This window comes from Pan paniscus, chromosome 3 (genome assembly GCF_029289425.2).
Source record: "Pan paniscus chromosome 3, NHGRI_mPanPan1-v2.0_pri, whole genome shotgun sequence".
Taxonomy (NCBI): Eukaryota; Metazoa; Chordata; class Mammalia; order Primates; family Hominidae; genus Pan; species Pan paniscus.
Window position 1 is genome coordinate 115598854 of NC_073252.2, and position 15119 is coordinate 115613972.

General features: G+C 33.6%; 1 long non-coding RNA gene and 1 pseudogene across 1 annotated transcript in view; one reads left to right on the forward strand and one right to left on the reverse strand.

Annotated features, from left to right (window-relative positions):
- The first annotated feature begins 5893 nt into the window (after window positions 1-5893).
- The window catches only part of LOC134730282 (uncharacterized), a 116377-nt gene continuing 107151 nt past the window's right edge, over window positions 5894-15119 (forward strand). The window contains exon 1 of the long non-coding RNA XR_010112013.1: window positions 5894-6238. This is a non-coding gene — a long non-coding RNA (uncharacterized LOC134730282). The remainder of the gene's footprint in view (window positions 6239-15119) is intronic.
- LOC100987871 (cytosolic 5'-nucleotidase 3A-like) lies at window positions 8599-10195 on the reverse strand (annotated as a pseudogene).

A 15119-nucleotide genomic window follows, 5' to 3' on the forward strand; every position in this document is an offset into this window, starting at 1 on the left:
GGATCATTTGTTCTCTCATTGTGGGAAGGTTTTGGAAAGAACAAATATTCCAGTGATGGAATACCATAATTAAACCGTTTTAATCCCTTAAGACCTGCCTCAGCAAAAGTTCTTTTAGCATATGATATATAATTTTCAACTTTCTGATATGGTAACCAAAACCAAAAACTAATTCACCAAACTGTTTATTGTCTCACAATATTTACCAAGACTTACATACTTTTATAAAAGAACATTTATCAAAATTTGTGTATTCTCCATAGCCAATTCTGAATAATTAAAACCAAAAAAAACAGAAATTTCATGGTACATTTTAATTTTACTGGTGTAAATCCTCATTATTTCCAAAGTTTTGCATTAACATAAGCATTTTTATCTGCAACTCCATACTAATAATTATGCATGATTAAACTTTTCAATTTATAGAAAGCAAATAATATTACATTTATTCTGTATATGTAACATTTATTCTGTATATGACATTACTAATATATTTCATATTTTTATGATTTATTTATTTTGAGACAGTCTTGTTCTGTTGCCCAGGCTGGAGTGCACTGGCACAATTTCGGCTCACTGCAACCTCTGCCTCCCAGGTTCAAGCGATTCTCCTGCCTCAGCCTCCCAAGTAGCTGGAACTACAGGTGCCCACCACCACACCCAGCTAATTTTGTATTTTTATGGAGATTGGGTTTTGACATGTTGTCCAGGCTGGTCTTGAACTCCTGACCTCAACTGATCCACCTGCCTTGGTCTCCTAAAGTGTTGGGATTACAGGCATGAGACTTTTTACGCCAATATTATTTTCTAGTGTCCTCTTTTACTCATATTTTTCTGCCTTAATATTTTATGTCCATTTATATGTAATTTTAATATGTAATTTATGTATACTCTATATTGCTGTATAAATTTTGTTATATATAACATTTTATGCTTATTAAGGCATTGCTACATATGACAGGAAAGCCAGTGTAAATACTTTTGATCCTTATATCATTAAATTATTTCACCCGAGAGCTGCTAATTTTTGGAATAAAATATTAACATATTTTTATAACTAGTGTGTATATATTATATATATATGAATCTGTGAATGTGTATGTGCTTACTAACACACACTTCTATAACACATAGATGTATCTGTATGTGTTTGTGTACATATATATGTAAGAGACAGCATGGCATAAATATATGCCATCATTTTGTAAATATAAGATTGCTATTTTAGGCTAGTATATTTTCACATTTTATCTTTAGATTCTGCAAAGGCTTAAGAGATGCTCATGTGGCTATTTGAGAAAAGTAATTGGATTATATAGCAAACTGAAATAGTCTGTTGACATTGAGACAAAGATAAGTGAAAGTTGTGTATATTATTGCAATTTGTTGTCAACAAGAAATCACTGTGTGCTTACTTCATGAAAGGAACTGCTTGAAAGACTCAAGAAATTATCACATTCATCAGTGGTTTTCTTTATTCATGTGGTGATCATAAGCATTAAGGAAGGGACCATAATTTGCAAAGAGAGCTTTTACAAACTTTCAGTAAATACTTATTGAACATCTACTTTGTAAGAGGCCCTATGAAGACATTACAGGAGCATATATGAATCTTGATGATTATTTATATTTTCCAGCACAGTGTGAGTGTCAAGTTCTATTCTAGCACAGTGTTGGTGTTAGGTTCTATTCTAATATGTTTTCCTGATAGGTGAAAAACGTTTATCGCATAAGTAAGTTTTCAGTGTAATATATTTTACACAAATATGTGTGAGTAATCTGAGTACTGGCAACTCGTCTAGATTTACTTCATTCATAGAGACCATGACTGCTGAGTATCTACAAAAAGAACTCTAGAGGAAGTAACAAAATTAACTGTGAGAATAAAAAATGTATAGAAGGTTTCAAACCAGAATAGGTCAGTGGTCCATCTAATTGAGTATGCAGTTTCTGAGTATTTCAATAAAAATCTAAGATTAGATCATTTAAAAATAGTCATCAATATGGCATTAAAAAGTCACTTAATTTTCAATCGTCTACTGCAAAGCAAAATCATTTTTTGCTCCACCTAATGATGTACTTAGAGTCAAGCTAAAAAGTTATTACCTATCTAAATATTGAATATAAAAATAATTTTATTTAAAATAACAACTCTTCCTATCACACAACTTCAGAAAAATAAATCATGAACTTTTAATCACTTCTGCTTACTACATATACACAAGTTTTTTTTATGGACTTCTAAATTGTGAGAAACGGGAGGTTGCTTAATAAGAATATGAAAATATTTGTTAAAGTAATAAAATACTTAATTTTGAGACTCTCAACCTAAGTTTTATAACCTGGATGTTGAACAGAAATTCTTGAAACATCATTATTTTTCTTTTGTAGAATACACATTATATTTATATATGCTGTAAACTTCACAGGTCTGTAATCCACAAGAAAATTAAAGCTGATACATGTAAAAGCACTGTTATACTAAACAATTATATTTAAATATAGGAATCACACTATACAGAGTGACAAACTATCTTTTTATTTTAATACAATTAATTGTGTAAATAAGCCAGCTAATGGTGGATTTTTAAAGCATGATTTTAAAAGTGAATGTGTTTTTTATCATAGAAGTAACAATTTTCTAAAGTAATGGACATTTGCCAAAATTATAGAATAATATTCAGAAGTTTTGGTTAGGGTCTACTATTGGTAAATCTATTAGCTTCATCAACACTTGGTAAGAAATTACCTAAACAAATAAATATAAGGTAAATAAAATTTCAGTAAAAATGAAAAGAGTAGCAACATAAGAAACCCATTTTTATGCCACCCACTGAAAAGCAAGGTATTAAAGCAACATGAAAAAAAGATCCAGTCATTTGAGTTCTCGCAATTAATTTTATTATATCCTTCCTAAAATTGAAAAATGAATGAGAGGTAAAAAAACTTTTACACATTTAGGGGATATTCCAAATATATGCAAAACCCTGCACTCAGAACATTCACTAAGTTGACAGACCCTTACATTTCTATGGGGCTTATCTCCTATGCTCTAGCATGTGTCTTTCTAAGTCTGCTACTTCCTACCCCCAGATTCTGACATCATGATGTCTTCACTGCCATAAACCGGTGGTAAAATCCTATGAGATGGAGAGATAATCCATATCCCAGAAGACCAAAATAGGGCATCAAGATTAAGAGTCAAAGAAAGATGCTGAATTTATACTTCTGCCCTTAGTTTTCTAATTCTTTCTGTATACTGGTATAAAAAAATTAAATATTATTGCCACGTGCCAGATGACAGAGGTTATATTGATTTACATTAATACAAAGAACACATATGAGATAGTAGCAAGCAAGGAAACATCACCTGATTAAACCTAAAATAAATTGTTGCCATTTTTCATGTTCTATCCCATGAAAACAGACAAGTAAAATATGAACACAGTAGAAATCAACATTTCATCTTCCAAGTTTTGGACAGTGACGTTAATTTCTGCTTTTCCCAAAACATGTATTATTGAATATAGTTTAAATTTTGTAAGAGTATTAATTCAGGGAATTACATTCTTTCTCATATAACCCTAGTCCCAGGCATGTGAAAGCCAAAAGAAAAAAAAATATATGAGTCTACCAACTTCTGAAAAATAACACCATACCCATGAGCTTGGAAAATTAAAAAATTAATGGATTCATATAAATGTCATACTAATTTTTAAATCATTTTAGGCAGAACTTTATTTATCACCTAAACCCCCAAACCAATTCATACTATTGATCCTCATTGGTCCCCTAAATTACCAAGAACTGTTATTAACTAAAGCCAGTGTCTATATTATTCTCCCAAAAAGTTCTACATATTTTCCTTTCCCAAGTAAGTACTCGTTTTCTGAAGAAGACTCTGGTGCTTACAGTAACAATCAAGAAAAAGAGTTATGGTGTGTACTTATGAGATTATTTTAGGGCCTTCCTGAAATATTTCAAGTCCTTCCCAGTGGACTTGGGATTCATAACCTGATTGAAGTTGAGGATTAAGTGAGAGGCAGAGACTTTCCATCACTGTGACTCCTATCAGGCTAGATTCACAAGATTTAGAGATATGTTGTTATACAGAAACAAAAGACCTTAGAAGATCCAACAATTTATGCTCCAGGAACTCCAATTTTGGTTGGCCATTTTAATTACTGCTTTTGCTCTGCTGCATTGAAAGGCAATTATTTCTGCTTTTCTTTTACCAATTAAATATGATTGCCTTTGTGAATAGTGAGACCCTGTCTCTATTAAAAGAAAAATTAAATACTATTGCCTGGATTTTTCTTCACCAACATTCTAATATCTATATTAAATTTAGGGAACTTATTTCAACAGTGACATCCCAAACTTTATTGATACCACCCTTTTTTGTTATCTTTTTTCAAGGGTGCAATTGCTTCCTTTCTCATGTGTTCTCAATGCCTTGGTGAAGGAAGTCTTCTTTGAGAACTGTCCTAGTAGACGTATTTAGGAAATGGTTGTGCAAGCAGATCTTGATGGATCTACTGCACCAAATTTATCTGTCTAATTTATTGAATGCTTTAATATCCATTCTATCTAAGAATGATTTGTCTTTTCAACTCATTCTCAGTAAGCCATCACTGAGTCGAAGATTCTATTTAGTAACCACACAAATGATATTACTAGATGTTCAACTTCTCACATTGGACCCAGAATCATTGGTAAGTCTATTTCATTAAAAGTAAGTCCCACCTAACTTATGTTCTCCCTTCCTCATCTAGCACCACAAGACTTAATTGCCATACATATTTCCCAGGATCAGGATCCCTAATACACATTAATCAAATCTTGAAATTCTATTGGCATTGTAATCCTTCGTCTCCTGGGTTTAATTTTTTATTAACCTCATGGGGCATGCAACAATCTGCATCTAGTAATAGATCAAGAAATAATGACTGTGGGAAAGGTGGGCCATGGCAATTGGAATTTTCTTGCAAGGTAATGACCTCTTGTGTGACTGTAACAGTAACTCTATAGAAAACAGGACCTTCTTTATATGACGGGGAGGATTCTGTTTCTGCTAGCATTGGAGATACACAGTAGCATTCTAGAGTTCAGAGCTTTTAGAATTTCCCAAACTTTTCCAGTCTTTGCTAATCAATCCCTTAATCCTTATTTTAAAAACTTTACATTTCTATGAATTGCTTTAGGAATCAACAAAGTCACACATCTGCTTTAAGATACATGAGCCATCAGGCTTCAACAAAATGCTTTTAAATAAATCATAGAAATTCTCATTCTCTGACATGTCCTGAGTCAAGTTAACTCTAAATCTATTGCTTTATTTCTTCAGTACTCCAGTGCAATGAGAAAAACACACTTTGCCCAGAAATATTTATTGTCCTCTGGCAACTGCCACTTGTTCTATCAAATTCATGCATTAAATAAGCACTTTATGTCAAATGAACACAAATGAGAATTTCAGTAATCAGTAACTTTTGCCACAGCATACCACAGACTACTGTGTTCCACCTTTCAATGTTAAATAATCTTTAACTCATTGAAACACAATTAACATCTTGATTTTCCAGATTCTAAATCTTGAAGATTGATAGCTTACAAAAAATTCTAATACCAAACAATGTCAAGTGGATCTAAGTTACCGAGAGAAAAATATCTCAAGTTATTTTAAGAATGAGCTGCCTACAAAGTTGTTATAAGGACTGGAAGAATATGCCCTAGCTTCTGTCCCTACAATTAACTCCCAGGATAACATTACTGAACTTTGCTTACAAAGAAACTAACTTTTTTCAAGTCCAGGGAGTGGGAATTTCATCAAGACATTATCAAAGGTTGAGCTCCCAGAATAGGCAAGCTGTGCTGACAAGATCAGAGGGTTACTATCAGAACCGTCAGCTCCAGTTTGCTGCAAGATCTGAACTGGCAAAATGGATCTCATGAACTACTGTGTGTTCCCCACTTAACTCATCTTCAAAACCAACTATGTGGGTAAATCAGAATTTTAGAACTAAAATTATAACCAGAATCTCTGCTATAAGCCAGGAACATGAAACGTTTAGTTTCCCAGTGTCTATATTAAAGGAAGATACACCAGCAGGATCTTGTACCATATTTTGAATAGGCCAGTCTACTGAATCTACCACAATCATCAGCATTCTAAGATTCAGCTGAAGACAAGACCCTGACACTTAATAGAATAGAAGTGACTGAAAATTGAATGATGGTGAGTACCAATGACGAGTTCCAAAATCTGTGTTTAAGGCTTGTGATTTCTGCACACTAATAATTTGTCCCATCCTCTTTTTAATCCATTGCTTTGTTTTTATATTAGTATTAACAATTTAGATAAGGCAACTTCTAAAGTTTCTAATACGTATTTTCACATATTCCATCATTTTAGAACAACTGTTGAAAAAAAAGTGTTGTGGGATTTAGAGGTTTTCTGTTCTTTACAATGGATTTGTTTTAGCCCATGGAGGAAGATTAGAGAATATGTGTGTGTACTAGTAAGAAAATGTTAACTTTATTAAGATTCAGCAAGAGTAGAATAAACATCAGACTTATAAACTCATAAAAATCTACAAGGAAAAAAAGCAGGAAATAGAAAGTTTTGTTATGCCTCATAAAATGAAGCAAACAGTTGCCTGAAGCTAAGGGGGAAAAACACATCTAGACACAAGGGACAAGCTTTATAAAATAACTAATTTCAAATGCAAAGATTTTGGGCCAAAATATATATTTAAGGACACAATAAAAAAATATTGTAGAAAACACCATGAACAGATTTGGGTATTGGGACAACCTGTATGCCTATTTCTTTTTATTTTCTAATTTCCATCTCTCAGTGCTCTGTCTGTGATATTTTATAGCAATAATCATGCAACGTTTATTTCTAAGGGAGAGAAAAAAAATAAGGCACAAAGCCAGTTGTCAGAATCATGTACTGTAGATTCACAGAAAATATCAAAGCCAATGTGTCATTAATTAGATTGTCCTAATCTTAGAATGCTTTTACCCTTCTTAGAAATAAAGAAAGAAGCAATTGGGAGAGGTTGGGAAAAGAAGGAATGATGGAAATGATAAAACAGCAGGGAGAAGGAAAGGGAAGTGGCAGGGAAAGAAAGTCAACTGGGAGCAGAGGGAGACAGGGAAAGAGGAAGATAAAGGGCAGAAGAAGGAAGAAAAGAAGCAAGAAGAGGGGAAAGGGGTTAGGAAAGGAAAGATGAAGAGAAAGAAAATGTAAAAGAGAAGATAAGGAGAAAGAATTAGCAGGAAGGAAGAAAACCAAAAGGAGACTGGAGATTGAGAAGAAACAATGGCAACAATAACCTCATTATCTATTGGTACCCCAAATGAGGTGAATTGTGACAATCAGCTGTATTCTCGTATTCTCCCTTTTCTTTTCAGGGACTAAATTTCCCCTAGATACAATAAATTTTTTTAATTTTGTTTTGTTTTTTCTAAACTTAATTCCTCCTGATTGAGTATTAGTACACAATAAAAATATGTATACTTGCAAAAATTAGCCTGGCATGGTGGCGGGTGCCTGTAATCCCAGCTACTCAGAAGGCTGGGGCAGGAGAATTGCTTGAACATGGGAGGCAGAGGTTGCAGGGAGCCAAGATCACACCACTGCACTCCAGCCTGGGCGACAGAGCAAGGCTCCATCTAAAAATGTATACTTAGAAAAACGCTTAAAATATGGTGTCTGTGTGAGTGTGTGTGTGTGTGTGTGTAACACCAAAATAAAACATTTTAATCTTGAACTTTGAAATTATCTTTTGTTATTAATAAGTGATCTGCAACTCATAAAATTGTTTAACAATATTCACCATCACACTAGGGATACATTAAAAAGGGAAAAGATTTACCATTTGGTTCCTATATCAGAGGTAATAAGTTGGTTAAAGTTGAAGTGAACTAACCTCTACTCACTACAAGTATGGTCAGAAAAAAAATAAATAAAAAACTGAAAAATGTAGATTTTAGCTATACCAACTTTCCAAAAAAATGTTAAGAAAACGAGAATAAATAAAGAGCTAAACCTAGTCACTCTACATGGGATCGTTCCATTTCTTTTTAGTTCTCCCTTTACTTTGACAAAATGTCACATCTTCTTGTCAGGGGACTATACTGCTTCACAGGAGCCCTATTATTTCATTCTACTGGTACAAATAAAAGTATGCCAACTGAGAACCAAAATGAAAATAATGCTAACTCTCAATATATTTCTAGTTATAATCAACCAGATAGGCTATTCTTAGGCATTTGCTAGTTTTTTTTTTTTCCTTCCATTTTCGGTCCCTGATGAATTGAATAAGATTAATAAAAGTAGGACTGGTGATGCATGACTCTGAACCATAGAACTGTCAGTCATGAAGTCTGAACCATAGAACTGTCAATCATGAAGTAAATTTGGTATTTTTCTAATCTTTGTCATTTACGTTTCAAGGGTATAAAAAAGTACATTTTAAAAGCCAGTGATTACTATGACTATTTTAAATGACAAAGTATTTCATTTGAATTCTGTGTCAAGATAAAATTGTCTTTTTTTATAGAATTAAAAAGGCTTTGCATTTCATATTTATTATCAGTGCTTCAATATAGAATGTTTTGTAATGATTAGTGACGTTGTAAACACCACCAGGTTTTTCCAACACTAAGTGCTAGTCTTTTCCGGTAAATATTTTTTCCTTAGACAAAATAACCAAACCTAACACAATTTCAAGAGATGGTGATACCATCAGCATAATAACCCAAATTACAAAAATGGCAATACTTAAAATCATGCATATTATTTCACCATTTCATAAAACTTATTTTAAAATTTCCACAAACTTTCCCAGTGTAAAAGACTCCTCAAAAACTGCATGATAACATGAAACTACAAAATTCACTTTGGAAAAGTAGGGAGTTATTTTTCTAATTTTGGCTTTAAGATTTTTTTTTTAATGGGTTAGAAGATACGGTGAGGAATGTGTTGAGAGAAGTGGAGAAAAAGGAGCTTCCAGTCGATGCATTAACCATGTCTGAAAATACTTCAGTTATACAAAGGGAACACTTCAAGAGTAAGGATATATTATAAATAAGTCTCTCAGCAAGATGAACAGATGAACAGTTCAATTGCACCCACAGGAGAGAGGTCTTCTTGGAGAATGCTTGTTTATAGAATCTTCTGTAAAATAGAGTTGGCTACTTCTAATGATTCATCTTGTACTAAAACAATATCATAAGAGTCCATGTACTTTTCTAAAAGCTCATCCACTCTGTCATTTAGATATCCAATTTTCAGAATGTGCTCAACATTGGCCACTCCATCTGCCATTCTTAAGTCTCCTTGGGAGTCTCCCAGAAGAATTATGTTACTATTGTCTTTTAGTTGATTGAAATATTCTGTATTCCTCAAGGCACCATCATGTTTGTTAAATATATGAATTAGAACTCCTTTAAATCCTTTGAGCACCCCAGTTTCATCAAAATCCATAAAATTGGACACAACTTTGACATTTGGATGATAAACACCAGCTTGACGAATAACCTCCTCTAGTACATCGCTGATTCCAGCCGAAAATATGAACACGGGGATACTATGTTGTTGGAGCTTATCAAAGAAATTCTTCATATCTTTCTTTGAGCATAACGTCAGATTCTGCCACAATTTCTTTAAGTTTAGCTTTTGGTAAAGCTTGTTGAACAAGCAAACCATGTGATTTAGTATACCATTCCACCATATAAGGGTACTTCTCTTCTACAGTAAGAACAGGATCAACTTCAATAGCGTAATATTTTTTCTTTAGTTGCAATAACTTTTTTCTGCATTCATCTGTAACCAGCTGACAGTTGTCAATGCTATTATGACATGTTGGGCATCTTTTCCCTTTGTATGAAAATCAACTGAGTGTCATATCAAAGTCCGTTATTATCTGAAGTTTGGCAGCTCCTCCTTTGATAAGACCACAGATCATTTCTTCTACTCTTGTAAGGTTCTTGATTCGAACTGAACTTTTCTGGAATTCTGGCATCACCTCGATGATCTTGGTCTTCCGCCCCGTCTTCCTCTTCAAGGTGAATATGTACTGAGCCAGCACCACCCCAGCCACCAGGGCGCACACGCTGGCGCTCACTACCGCGCCCACCCTCTCCACGGCCGCGCGGTCCATGGATCGGGCCCTCATGCGCGTCCAGGCAGGAAAAAAACAGGCAACTCTCGGAGACTGCGAGTCTCGGAAGCGCGGGATCCCAGAGCACCACGGACCATAAAATTGTCTTAAATTGAGAGTTCATCTCAGCTGTTAAAACTAAAAGAACCTCTAACCTCATAATCTGTACCTTTTATCCATGAGTAAGGAAAACAAGTTGAGGACTGAGACCAAAGTTTTTGACACCATCTTTTTCTGCATAAAGCAATAATATATATTGCTGACATCAAGTTGTCTCTTTGCTCTCTTTCTGAAGAGAGCAAACAAGTTCTGAAATAAAAGATAGTTGCTTATTTTGCTCTCAAATAAGTATGAGTTCAGAGGAAAATCCTCCAAAACTTGTAAGTACGAGGACCAGGCTATCCCCAGCTCACTGCTCCACCATTCCTGATTTGTGTCTCTTACCCTCATAGTTCAGGAAAGCACCTCTATGGGAGGTGGAAGGTAGTAGAATCAATAAATTTTAAAGAAAACTGTAAATGGAATATTTTTGTGGGTTTCTTGGTTTGTTTGTTTGCTTGTTTTTTTTTAAAGAAACGCTTCTAGAAGTCACCATGAGACACTGCCACTTACATTTCATTGACCAAAATACTGTCATATGTCCACACTTCCTTGCAAACAGTTCTGAAGAATAGATTTACCATTCTAGATAGCCATGTGCCTAGCCCCAAATCAACAGCTATATCACACTGGAAAACACATAATAGATGACGAAGACATCTATATTTCTCTGCCGTATTTTCTTTCTCATTTTATTTTCATTCTATGTTAACATTATTTTTTATATTTCCCATTTTCTGAAATCTCATCTTTAATTATCTAAATCAAGATTCCTGTGGAGAGTATAAAATAGGTAAGTCCTTGTCATTTCTTAAAATTCTTTAATATTAGTTTTTGAGTGGCAGGTTTTTTAGAATTACGATATTGTTTATAATGTTTCTGTTTGTGTGTGTGTGTTTATTAGTTGTAGAAATATAACTCCAGTAAAGTGACTAAAATATGTTGTTTTCAATATATGATAACAAAGAATATTAGCTTAAGAATTGCAATATGATTAGTTACTGAAGTACATCAGTGACATGATGCATTATTTGGTTACTATATTGTTTAAAAATACTTTTTGTCCTACCTTGGTGAAGGATTATTACTTCTGTGCCACATAAGCCTCCAGCTTGTTTATGGAATTTGCTTTCATGAAAAAAAGAAAGTGAGTGGAAATGACATGTATCACTTCGGAGCAGAAACTCCAGGATCCAGCACATAATTCACTATTTTCTCTTCTTATTTTGCATGAGTACAAACATTGCCCAGATGGAAGTGAATCCATGTGCCTAGGTCCAGAGCAAAGACAATGAATTCATTTGGCCTGAGAGATTAGAGGATAGTTTTGTTTACTGTACCATAATCTTGACTATTCTGACTTAAATAATTATTATGTTTAAATTTCAGGATTTCTCACACTCACTAATATTTGTCAACAAACATCTAGCTCTTTATTTAAAAGGGGTTTTTATTTAAAGCCTTCCAATGTTTTCTAAAAACTTAGAATACAATCTAAATGCCTTAACTGAGATAACAAATTTAAAATGTTTGTGTTCCTGGCCTATGTCTGCCATGCCATATGGTAAAACTATTCCCCACTGGTATTACACTTCATCCTCATTGACCTTCTTTTTGTACCTGAAAAAAATACATCATGTGTGTTTCAAGCTCAGAACCTTTGTAACAGCTATCCCTTCTGCCTAAATTCCAGTTACTCTGACCTAAATATGTCAGCTCCTTCCTGTCACTCAGATCTTATCTCAGACATACTTGAGAAAAGTATCTAAAGAATTCCCATTCTGTCAGAAACACAATCTTAGAACTTTATTTTCCTCATGTCACTACCATTATTTTGTTTAATTTGTGGTTTACCAAGTTATTTTATGTATGTTCTTCCTGATTTCTAAGGAACTAGAGGGCAAGTAGCATTTGTGGCCTGACACAAAGTAAGTAAGCCATATATGCTTTTTGAATACATGGTTGAGATGATATATGACACCATTTGCATGAGATGAGTCTGACAGGGAACTCCTACTGTTAATTCAGAAGAAACGTAAAGGATATGATGGCAATTTCTATCATTGGCTGAATTTCCAAAGCTTTTGAGAGTAAGACTTTAAAAAGATCATCACTTGAATGAATCTAGTATCATTTTCTCTAACTGTATCATCATCTGTAAATGTTCAGATGCGATTAAAATGGGTGATAATACTGCTATTCTGTAGCAATTGAAAATTCATGTTTATAGTGCACTTTGAATTTTCAAATGCTGAGAAACATCTTTAGTTAGAGAAAATTGTGAATAAATTCAGCAGTAAAAATTTATGTGGTGCTATGGTTTGAATGTGTCTCTCAAAGATCATGTGTTGGTAACTTAATCCCAAATGCAACAGTGTTGAGAGGTGGAACCTTTAAGAGGTGATTAGGTTGTAATGACTATGCCATAATGAGTGGATTAATGTCATTATTACAGGAGTGGTTTTGTTACCTTCAGACTGGGTTTGTTATGAAAGTGAGTTCAGCCTTCTCTTGTTTTCTTGTCATGTGGTGTCTTTCACCATGTTTTGACACAGCGAGAAGGACCTCACCAGGTGCCATCCCTCAATCTTGGACTTCCTAGCCTCCACAACTGTTGAGCCAAATAAATTCTTGTTTATGAATTTCCCAGTCTGTGCTATTCTGTTGTAGCAGTACAGAATGGACTAAGACATATGGGTAAACTGTTTATTGTTCTAATTAATGAAGGCAGTTTACACAGGGGCATCTACAATGAAGCTCGATTGATTCTTAGTGTTCTGAAATTCTGCATCTCGTCTCTCAATTATGCAATTTAAAAATATCCACTTTTCCATGTATAAATGCAAGTAGGAGGATTTAAATTCAGATGACAACAGACAGGCTGGGATTCAAAGAGAAAACCCTTGCATGATCCAAACCATGGCAGTATAGGGTATAGTTGTTCAATTAGAGTACCTTTATGATTCATAAAAGGTGGTTTTAAAAGAAAATATTCTCTCAGCTCTTTCACAGAGTTAACATAAAAACATTGTTTTATTACACAAAGTTTACCTAATGGGAAAATTGCTTTCATAGAACTAAATATATTAAGCTAGTTATAACTTCTGAAGACAATGCAAGTTTATAACTTTGTTACTTTCCTGGGATTCATGTGACCTTTACATAATTAAGAGTGATAAATGTTAATTAAATAATTTGCTTATTGATGATTCCTTCCATTTTGTCCCTAACTTCTTTATAGCACTATTCTCCCAACACAAAGTATCCTTATTAGCTGAAGAAGGTAAATTTAACAAAAGACATGCAAGACTTTTACAGTTATAACTACAAAAATATATCATAAATTCTAACTAAATTGTCCTATAAATCCAATGCAGGTTTAATCAAACTCTCAACAGGCTTTTTTATTGGTAGAATTTCGCTATCTGATTCTAACATACGTAGGGAAAGGGCAAAGGACCTAGAATAGGCAGACTAATCTTTAGAAAAAGAGAGCAAGATTATAGGATTGGCATTATCAGATTTCAATACTTATTAAAAACTTATACTAATCAGGACACTATGGTATTGGAATAAAATTCAACAAAAATATTCATGACTCTGAATAAAAAGTCCAGAAGTAACACCCACATTTACACAGTTCGTTGCTTTTCAAATAAAGTGCCAAATAAATTCAACAGAGGAAAATAAAGTGTATTTTAAATAGATGATGTGAAACAACAGAAAAAAATTTATGGGAAAAAAAGTAAAAGTAAACTTCAACCTCTACCTCCCACTGCACACCATAGTTATTTTACAATGAGTGGTAGACATAAAAAGTAAAGCTAAAACTATAAATATCCTAAAAAAACATAGAAGAATATTTATAAGGCCTTGTAATAGTCAAGCATACCAGAGTGAAAACACAAAATGTACTGTTAAAAGTAGCTGATTATCTGTATTTCATCAAATCAAACACTTCAGCTCATCAAAAGACAATACTTAAGAATGAAAAGGCAGGCTCAGAAAAGAAAAAATATTTTTGTACATATATCTTTCTAAGGAGTGGTATTCAAAATATGTAATATAACAAATCAATAATTAAAAAATTGCTCAATTAAAATTGACTGAGGAAGGGAAGAACAATAGTTTACAAAAGAAGATATATGAATGGCCAATAGGTATTTAAAAACTCTTCAATATTAGCATTTGGAGATATCCAAATTAAAACTACAAGTCAGAAACACTGGAATGACAAAACTAAAAGGACTAAACCACCAAGAACTGGTTAGGGTACAGGGATACTGGAATCCTAATACTTTGCTAGGCATATTAAGTGGTTTTACCATTCAGGAATAGAGTGTGTAGTTTCTTTAAAAAGTTAAACATGCAGCTGCCCCATGAGCTGGCAATTTCATTTCTAGGATTTTAGTCTAGAGAAATGAAGACATGTGTACAACGAAAGACATGTTCACAAAGTCAATGTAATTAGGAGCTAAACACTAAAAATTTGGGTAACTGAATTGTGTAAACACTGAAACAACCAATCATCCTCAACATGGTAATGAATAAGTGCTTTGTGGTACATTCTTGCAATTGAATATTATTTTTAAAAATAAACAAATATCACATGGAACAACATAGATGGATCTCAGAAATATCATATTTAACAGAAGAGGCCAAACCCAAAAGACCACTGTGGGATTCCATTACATGAATATCAACAAGAGGAAACTCTAACTTACCATGATGAGAACAAGAACAGCAATGTCGGTGGGCATTGGGATTAGAAGGGATACAGGAACAAACACATTTTCTGGAATTAGAAAAATCTTTTATATATTTTTTCTATTGTTGATTTCATTT